The sequence below is a fragment of the Ochlerotatus camptorhynchus genome, unplaced genomic scaffold (assembly GCF_037179485.1).
Source record: "Ochlerotatus camptorhynchus isolate MF236.1 unplaced genomic scaffold, CSIRO-AGI_Acam_v1.1 ptg000167l, whole genome shotgun sequence".
Lineage (NCBI taxonomy): Eukaryota > Metazoa > Arthropoda > Insecta > Diptera > Culicidae > Ochlerotatus > Ochlerotatus camptorhynchus.
Genome location: NW_027040657.1, coordinates 1,867,004 through 1,876,713, shown reverse-complemented (window position 1 = coordinate 1,876,713; position 9,710 = coordinate 1,867,004). Strand labels below are relative to the sequence as shown.

The 9,710-nt window shown below is 40.1% G+C and overlaps 1 pseudogene; it reads left to right on the top strand.

The window, feature by feature from the left end:
• The first annotated feature begins 6,466 nt into the window (after positions 1-6,466).
• Positions 6,467-9,381, top strand: LOC135701560 (uncharacterized; annotated as a pseudogene).
• Positions 9,382-9,710: the final 329 nt, after the last annotated feature.

Sequence of the window (9,710 nt, the reverse complement as noted above, 5' to 3'; positions counted from 1 at the left end):
GGTGTGTCTTTCTTCTCTTTTCCGCTGCTTTACACTTATGTGGGGTGAAAGACAAGCAATATTTGTGTTTACTTGCTTCTAACTTAGTGGATTTCAGAAAATAAACGCATTGCATTAGGTGACCAGATAACAGTCCTGCCTACAATGATTGTAAAGTTAATGGAATTACCTTAAAGATCTCTAGTCCTTGCTGATATTCACGGAACTTCCCTGAAGTTCTCTATCTTACTTACTTACTCATCGGTTTCTGATGATGTCGACGATGGAGCTCAGTATTCAAGATCCAGTTGTGAGGTCACCAAGGATTATATACCGCAGGCATCGGTTGATGAAGACTTGCAGCTTTTGATTATTCTCCGCTGACCACGTCTCGCTGGCGTATACCAACACCGATTACACGTTTGAATTGAAAATTCGTATTTTGGTGCGTCGACTTATCTGGTTAGATCTGCATGTATTTCGTAAACTCGAAAAAGCAGCCTTCTAGCAACAATCAATACGAAACTAACGATTTTAAATTGGCTCACTACTTGACAAGCCTATTAGTCCCAAGCAAACGATTAACGTATCCCATTCTAGTCGAAATTCTAGTACTACGCAATGTTTGTTTTGATTCGCTATGAAAGTTTGACAGATAAAATGAGGGGTTATTGGTTTTTCTTATGTTTCGAGGGGTGAATCGATTAGCTTGGGACCGAAGAGAGTACCAGAGCTGAGCCAAAAAGTTGAGCACGTTATTTCGGGACCTTCTAGTCTTAGAGTTACCTCTATGCTTCTAGTTTCGTGCACCTATGTCGCTCTTGGTCCCACCGTCTGGCGCTATCTGGCTGCCAAGATATTGGAAACTCCGGAAATATTGGAGACTTTGAAGGCTTGTCCCGCTACCGTTCCTGTCCATGTTGACATTCAATAATTTGGTTTTGTTGACGTTGATGGTGAAGAGCGTTCGGCTAGGTCGTTGAGCCTATTCTGCATATCAGAGCGACGTTGTGCTAATAGAATAATAGCAATCGGCTATCTGAACTGGATACTCTTGGAGTAACCATGAGTAATCACCATGACAGGATTGAGTAGAATATCAAGATTTAAACTCCAGAATGATTTGGAGAATTCGAAATACTTTGTTATTACAGCTATAACCCGCATGTTGTTGATGAGTTCAACCCAGCCGCCTCCAGCATAGCCTTGCTTTATAGTTGAGCCCCTACCGACTGAGCTACAGAGCTACAGCTGAGATACAACTTGACTGTGTTGGTGTTGTTAGATGTTAGATGTTAGACACGGCTTTCAATATGTTATTCTTAGAATAAATGTGGCGCCAAAACGGTCAGCTGACCCGCAATCCTGGCCGGGTCAATTCAAATGTCCCGCAAAGCCGAAGTGACCAACAATACGAAAATCACTTTATGACAATTGTGCCTGTTTTGTGGGCTCATAGAACCAGAGTTGCAGCCTATCACAAACACGATCGTCAAACAGCTGAAGGTAGTAACGCTTGGTCTTGGTACATTCCTATCAATGAGCTCGTCGAATAACTCACCATGACCATCCATCAAGTTGACGAAAGAAGTAAAAAGCAACTGGTGAATGTCGTCTTCGGTGGTAATTCGACATTCATCTGTGCTCGTTTTGAAGAAGTTGCTGTTGGTGAGTGAACCCTACAGTTTCCGTTGAAGTTTGACAGCTTTGTTTGTAACTCACACAGTCGCGCGTGCCGAGACGAACTTGAAATGCATAGGCATTGTTTTCATTTTCTTTCGCTTTTTATCATCATCGTACTGCAGAAGTCTGCGCTGTTTTCGTTGTGCTTTACAGCATCAGTAGCGAGTGTTACGTTTTGCTTGTGAGCAGCGACCATTACTGGTGATTGTTATTTGCCATGACTCTACCTCTCACTACGTGACAAAACGTTCTGTCAGCGATAGTCGGTTGATGTGTTGACGAGTGTCGAGTGAGTGTCATGATATTCTGCATCACTGCATAGAACAATAAATCGGATTTATAAAACCCGTTTCAGTGAATTACAGCCCAATTGGATCACTCACTCACAACTCAAATTGTCAATGTTTGTCACCATTCCCACTTCACTTCACTTTATGGCGCTTCTTCCATAATTCTTCACTCGCAACTTTAATAATGCAAAAGCCAACAAAGTTTTCGATTTTCACAACACACACTCACACTCCCGTGGTGAAACTCGCAGGAAACTTAGCGCTTGCAAATATTGCAACAAATCAGTTTGCCCCTCATTCCTGCGCCATTAGTGGAGCTGAAAGGATTTTCGTTCCTCTTCCGAAAATAATTTATTTATAACAGTTTGACGACAAAGTTTTGGTAAAAAGAGAAGATTTCCGCTTTTGTCACCAACTTTAGCGAGTCTCGTCCTTTTCTATTTTCTTTTTTTTTTTCTCTCAGGCTTACACGTTTACACAATTTCCCGAGATTCTTTCCTTTACCTTGCACTGCTATCAATTCCTGGGAGGGGGTCTGAGAAGGATGTATGTTTATTGAAAAGTTTTCCATTTTCTAGTTTTTGTATCGCTCAGTTCCAATAAATACCGGTTGGCGTTGCCAAAATCTTGAGAGAAAAATCTCTTCTGGGAAAACATTCAGCTGTGCATTGTGAAGGAGGGGTTTTTTTTTTTTAGGAAAGAAACTTTGAAACTTTGCAAGATGAGATCTCCCGGAAGGTGAAGTTCATTCGAATGGTGGCGTTTCCCATTTGGCTTCGGTTGTAATAGATTTGATTGAACGAATGAATGCACCACAACGGCGATGGTCTATCGGAAGGTGTTTGAGAACAGTTGCCAACATACTTAATAGACAGGGAATTATTTCAACCTGTCCAAAAGTTCGATATGCGATGCGTTCGTTAGTGAAACTGCAACTGAAAGCATGAAATCGGTGCCTACAATCGGTTTATTTCGGAGGCACGAACGGCAACGAAGCCAACTGTCCGGCAAATAGATGGATGTGTCATTCAATATTAAAAGCATATTCGAGTGATCCCGAAGAAAAAAATAGTTGGGGATTATATGTCAATGGAAATAGGATAATTTTAATTTGAAAATTAAAGTATGCTCCGTTGTGAAGAGTAAAGTTTCAAATTTATTTTATTTTCATTAAAATAATATATTTAATCGTAGCGCTAACGTGTATGCATCTCATTAAATCATATCTCATAAATCAGTTAACTCAATTCTATTTCAACGCAATTTTCCAGATCTGTGAGATGACAAAGTGACGTAAACGCCACCATGGTCAATTTTCAATTCTCACCATATTCGAGTTCTGCACCATTAATGACACCCAAAAACACTCCACATTTGTACAAAAATTGATTTTGAAGCATGCAGACAAAGTGACGCAAGCCATACATTTTCGGAGAAACAGTGACAAATTTTCACTGTTTCTACACGTAACCCAAGTAACAAAATGAATTTTATGGTTCACTTGAAGAAATTGTCAAGACAAGTTCTATAAAACTGAACATAAAATAAATTATTCTACAAATAGCATAGCATAAGCCAGGTTGCACAATGTCGTAGGTGGTACGAGCTCCAAACTGTTGTTAAGAAGACCCACCTTCATTCGTTGCTGTAATTTGTGATTAATCACTACCTCTTAGATAAAGGATGTGTCTCCCTCCAATATAGACCAGAGCTGTCCTGGCCACGTCCTTGCATCTGGTGGGGAAAGGTGAGGAATGTTAGTCCGACACTTACTTAAGAGAGATGCAGAGAACTCTACGACCCCTCATAAGTGTCACTGGAAGGGTGAATTTTTGTTAGTAGGGAGGGTAAGCCATAGGATACGCCCAGCCGGCGTTGCTGGCAATCGCAAAGCATTTAATAAATAGAAGCTGTAAGTAGTTTATCGGTCCGTTGTTGCTAAACATATTATTCAAAAAAATCTTCAGATTTTGGAATTAAGAAACGTTATCAGCTCGATCCTGTTGCTCGTTTACACCTGAAAATGTTTGTTGGTCCTAAACACATGCACAATTCATTCTGATCGATAGGAGATTCTCATGTGAAAAAGGTTATTAATATTATGTGGAATCGTAGATTAGAATGAAGATTCGTTCTTGGCCTAACTCCTACTGTTTGGCAGTGGAATTATGGATAAAATCTGCCTGCAATCATTTCTTATGAATGCAAGAAGCTTGAACCCGGGAGTTAGAAGGTGACAGCTCTACCGCAGCTACAATAGCCTATTTCAAGAACGCAAGCATTCCAAAGCTATTTTTACACATGATAAGCCCCGCTCCAATACATTATCGATGCACCACACCATTGATAATGTACTGAAACTTTCAATCAAGCAGTAGTGCAAGACTTGATTGACACGTATTTAGTAAGTTTTAAAACTAATTATTCTACAAATCTACTCTAAAACAGCCATAATACCTTCATAAGACGAAGGAGGCCCATACTAAAGAAGGTTTTCAAGACTAGTTTTTAAGGTTCGCTTAAAACTTGACATTCCTTATAATGGGATTCAAGATCTCTTTAAACCTCTGATAAAACTACGATAAGTTGCCATAGTTTTATGTTTTTTTTCTTCCAGACTGCTTCCAGTACGTGATAAGTTTGTTTCACAGGTTCAAGTTTCTAGATGGAAGAATCTGTTCGAGTTATAAATTATTCTAAAGTGTCTACGATTATACCTTACCAATTAGGTTAACAACGTACGCAGCCAGCACAACTTTATTACTACTGTCCAAATCGTGGGTTACTGTCGGAGTTCACGGATCGAGGATTATCGTCGGGATGCTGAGAGACTTGAGAGGAACGAATCGTCAACAATATGTGATCTCTTCTAACGAAGCAGAGATCAGTCACCACTCGATCACCGTCGGATACGGTCGAAAAGGGCAAGGCCCTCGCGCAAACCCAATTTTAAATTGTTTATATTTAAGAATAAATGTTGCTTTATAATAAAATGTTTTAAATGTAGTAAACTGTTAATAAAGTGAATTTAATGTGTTAAGTGTAGTGTTTTGTAAAAACTGAAGGTGCATGCTGCATGGCCCAGTGGACATACAAACCAGAAGCGAAGAAGTCACCAAGATACGGTTCTTATCAAGGTCAGCAGAGGTCAGCATTCGGAGGTAGGCTGCTGGGTACGGTTTTGGTCCCTCGAACGTACATAAAGCTATGTCCATTTAGAATGCGGAATAATAAAATCATCTGTATCTCGGTAACGGATTGACGAACAAATATGGGTAATACATCAAAACAAAGGTAATTCACTGTCACTTTTAGGAAAAAATATCAATACAAATCATTTCTCTTCGTTTCTAATGAAAATTCGCACTTTCTTCTTTATTCCTCCCATCAAACGCTGCACACCTCCGGAGTCAACTTCCTTGGCACATTTGTTCCACATTTTGGTCATCTAAATCGCGTCCCGAGCCGTTTTTCCACTTTTCCAAAACTTCACGGGACCTTAATGGGCTTTAATGAAAGGTATTATTATTATTATTTAACTTTATTAAGGAGGCTTTCAGCCTTAATGAAAGGTAGTGAAAACATAGCGATGTAATTAAATGTTATATAAAGTATTGAGAAGTAAAGTGATTTGCAATGAATAATTTAATTTGGTTAATTACAGCGGAATATTTCTTATACCGCTTAGACCCTTTTGGTATGTAAGTCACAGTAGGCTAGAAAAAGCTCGTCATCATTTGACAGCTGTTTATTTATGCTCGACCAACACTCCACATATTATCCGTTTTTTGTTTGTTGTCCTAATTGATGTCGCGTAAGTAAATTGCATTTATGTGTATTATTCAATGACTTTTTAAAAGATTGAATCATTTTCAGGATGCCACTCAAAATTATTCAAACGATCGAAGCCGGAGGAATTTGCCTTATGTCGTTTTCGTTTTTGCAGTGTAGCACTGGTGTAGTGTAAGCAGGAATAAGCGCGAGTCTTTGACAGCTCAACATCATTTATTTGTAAACAAAGGTGCATCCTATATCAACACCCTAAAATATTTCGGTGTACGGCAGTGTAGCACCGGTGTAGCTACACCGCAAAAACGAAAACGAATTAGTGTTGTACCTAGTGGCTGGGAAGCCCAATGGGATCTTGCGGTGGCCGAAAAAGCACCTGGTAGGAAAATTGTCCCAGATCGAAACATCCACTGCAGATGATAAATCTAAGTTGTTTTGTAAACAATGACTTCTGTTGATGATTTCTCGAAAGTCATTCCTCTCCCTGGCATATCGACATCACATTCATGTAGATGAAGACTTCCCCTACCCAATTTATATATTTGGGTTGTGTTGGTGTGCTTTGAATTTTTTAGAAATCATCGAGAGAAGTCATTGTTTACAAAGGCTGTTACGCCCTAATTCCAGCTCTATCTAGAAATGGGAATAGATGAACTGTGCTAGATAAAGGGAATTTAAGACACGTAAGGAAGTTGATGATGAACTTGATCGGATGGAAACACGACATGATACATGCTATTCCGGGGGCACCTCCAAAGAAGCGTGTACGTCGTGAGCCCTCAAGGAAAGTATTTGCAGCGAAAGACTTTTACTGTGGAGAACGATGATTACCCTCCGCTGATATTCACAATCACATCCGCGCACCCCCCGAACGGTGCAGCATAAGTGGCAACACTGCCTACCAACGAATATTATTAGTTCATGGCTAATACTTGAGAAGAGCACAAGTGTAATTGTTTCTTTCATCTTGCTAAATTAAATCTATCGTTCAAAGTGAACTTCGCGTGTTTATTATTTTCCACCGGTCTCATCCGAATTCCTATGCACTGCGTGTTACTCTACTTTGGACTCCGCCATCAGTAACAACCTCTTGGACACTCAAGAATAATTTGAAGCGGAAAGCAGCGCTAAATCCACTCCTGTCAACAATGCATGTGTGAGTATTTCAATCTAGTAGTTTCCTTTATTGAACATTCATAATTTCAATCGTAGATTACAGCTCCTGTGAATGATCAACAACTGCTCTATGTCACGGAAAACGTTCACACGAAGGAAATAGCAGAACTAGATGAATCATCCCAAAACTTGGAAACTGTACTGGTAAATCAACGTACTATTCTGTAAAATCAGTCCAAAATCATGCAAGCCCTAGCGAAGATTCAAACCAGACAGGAATACACTATGACTCATTGCCATTACAGTGCGTCCCAAAATGATGCTATTTTAGCTAAACGACATGTTCAGCATGTATTGTCCCCAGCCGATTCGGTGGAGGAGCTGGAAGCTTCGGAGAGGTCTTTGGAGGATGAAACACTGATGTAGCAATTTTCAAGTGGAATGAGTTACATATGCGGCGTCACTGGCAAAGCTCAAGGAACGGATGGTTGTTACAGGTTAATTGAGCTAGGTATCGAATTCTCCACGGAGAAAACTGAGTTGGTCGTTTTTTCTAGGAAGCATAGCCCAGCACAACCGAAGCTTCAACTTTTGGGTAAACCGATCACTCATTCCATGTCTTTCAAATATCTTGGGGTCTGGTTCGATTCCAAATGCACCTGGAGATCCCACATTGAGTATCTGAGACGAAAATGCCAACAAAGGATCAATTTTCTCCGAACAATTACCGGAACGTGGTGGGGAGCCCATCCGCAAGATCTTCTAACGTTGTACCGGACAACGATTTTATCGGTTTTAGAATACGGTAGTTTTTGTTTCCAGTCGGCGGCTAAAACTCACATCATCAAACTGGAACGTATCCAGTATCGTTGTCTTCGTATCGCGTTAGGATGCATGCACTCGACTCATACGATGAGTCTCGAAGTGTTGGCGGGCATGTTGCCACTATCGGATCGGTTTTCGGAATTGTCCCTCAGGCTCCTCACCCGTTGTGAAGTTATGAACCCACTGGTAATCGAAAACTTTGAGAAGCTTCTTGAGCTAAACCCTCAAACTCGTTTTATGTCATTGTACTACGTGTACATAACTCAGGATGTCAGCCCTTCACAGCATAATCCCCATCGTGTATGCTTCTCCGACTTCGGCAATTCAGTTAGTTTTGATTTATCTATGACGCGGGAGATTCGTGGAATCCCAGAACATCATCGTTCCATGATTGTTCCGTCAATTTACGCTGCAAAGTTTGGCCAAGTTGATTCCGCAAGATCGTTCTTCACAGATGGATCACTAATAGAGGCGTCCACCTTTGCAATGAGCAATGGGCAATGAGAAGGCGGACTCACTTGCTAAGGTGGGCGCTATGCAAGGCGATATTTACGATCGAAAAATCGCCTACAATGAATTTTTCTTCATTTATCGTCAACAGTTCGATGCCAGCTGGCAAAATAAATGGAGTGAAGGGAGTTTGGGACGATGGCTATTCTCGATCATCCCTAAGGTGTCGAAGAGTCCTTGGTTCAAGGGGTTGGATGTGGGTCGAGACTTCATTCGTCTGATGTCTCGCCTCATGTCCAATCACTATTCGTTAAACGCTCACTTGTTTCGTGTTGGGCTGGGAGACAGCAATCTCTGTGAATGCGGACAAGGTTACCAAGACGCCGATCACATCCTTTGGTCTTGTGCTGAGCATCGTGGAGTCAGATCTGAGCTGTGCGATTCCCTTCGGGTTCGAGGTAGACAACCTAATGTTCCAGTTCGGGATATTTTGGCTAGACGTGATCTGGAGTTTATGAAACTCATATATGTTTACTTTAAGAATACTAACCTTAGATTGTAAGTTTGATTAACCTTGTGTTCAGTTTGTGTATTGAGCGTGTAGTTTTTTTAATGTTTGTTTTCAAGATGAATAGTAATAAGTTCATGTTTTAGGATAAATTAAATATTTGTATAATAAATCATATTTCAAACCTCCTTCTCCCTTTCCCCATCCAAAAAATTGTAAATCTCCACTAACCTCGAGACGACCGCGAGTAATCGGTTCAATTCCTTTAACTCTAGATTTAAGACATTAATCATGTATAATGCAAATGATAACTCGGCTCTGTAAAGTTTATTCGATTGAGCCTGTACAAATAAATTAATATAAAAAAACAGGTTAATTGATTACTTTTACACCCGAAAGTTTCTCACTCAATGCTCATGGACAGGAATGATGCAACAAGGTGATGGAAATTCACAGCAAGAGCCGTCAACTTGTGGAGATGCACCGACAAAAGTACTATTGAAATTCTTCAAAAACACACGTGCGCTGTTTCTGAATTTGATTGTACAAGCTGACAAGCAGTTTTCGGAGCTTGATTGCGACAAATTCGTCAAAACGATCCTTAAGAACTGTAAGCAGCGACTCTCCTCAAAGTTCCTGACGTCGAAGCATAAGAACAGGCAACAGGCAACAGGGAACAGTACAACAAATCCGGGGCTGGTTCTGGACCAACGCATGCTTCTGAGATTAATCAGTATATGAACTATCCTATGAATAGAAATCGAATGTACAATGTAATTATACAATGAATGGTTTAAAATAAACGTTATGATGGATTTCATTTACTGCATTCAAAAATAATATTCAACTTACATAATAATCACTTTTAATGTATTGTGTGGAGCAGTGGTATGAATACTATTTATCCCTACATTTCTGTTTGGTATAGGTATTGCTACCATCTTACATTTTATGTCCAATAGTGTATATTGTGTTTTTGCAGCTTTTTCACTACTAGAATAAAAGACGTGTAAATGACTTGATTTTAAAGGTATTGCAAAATAATCGCTGGTGTGTTGTAGTGAACTACC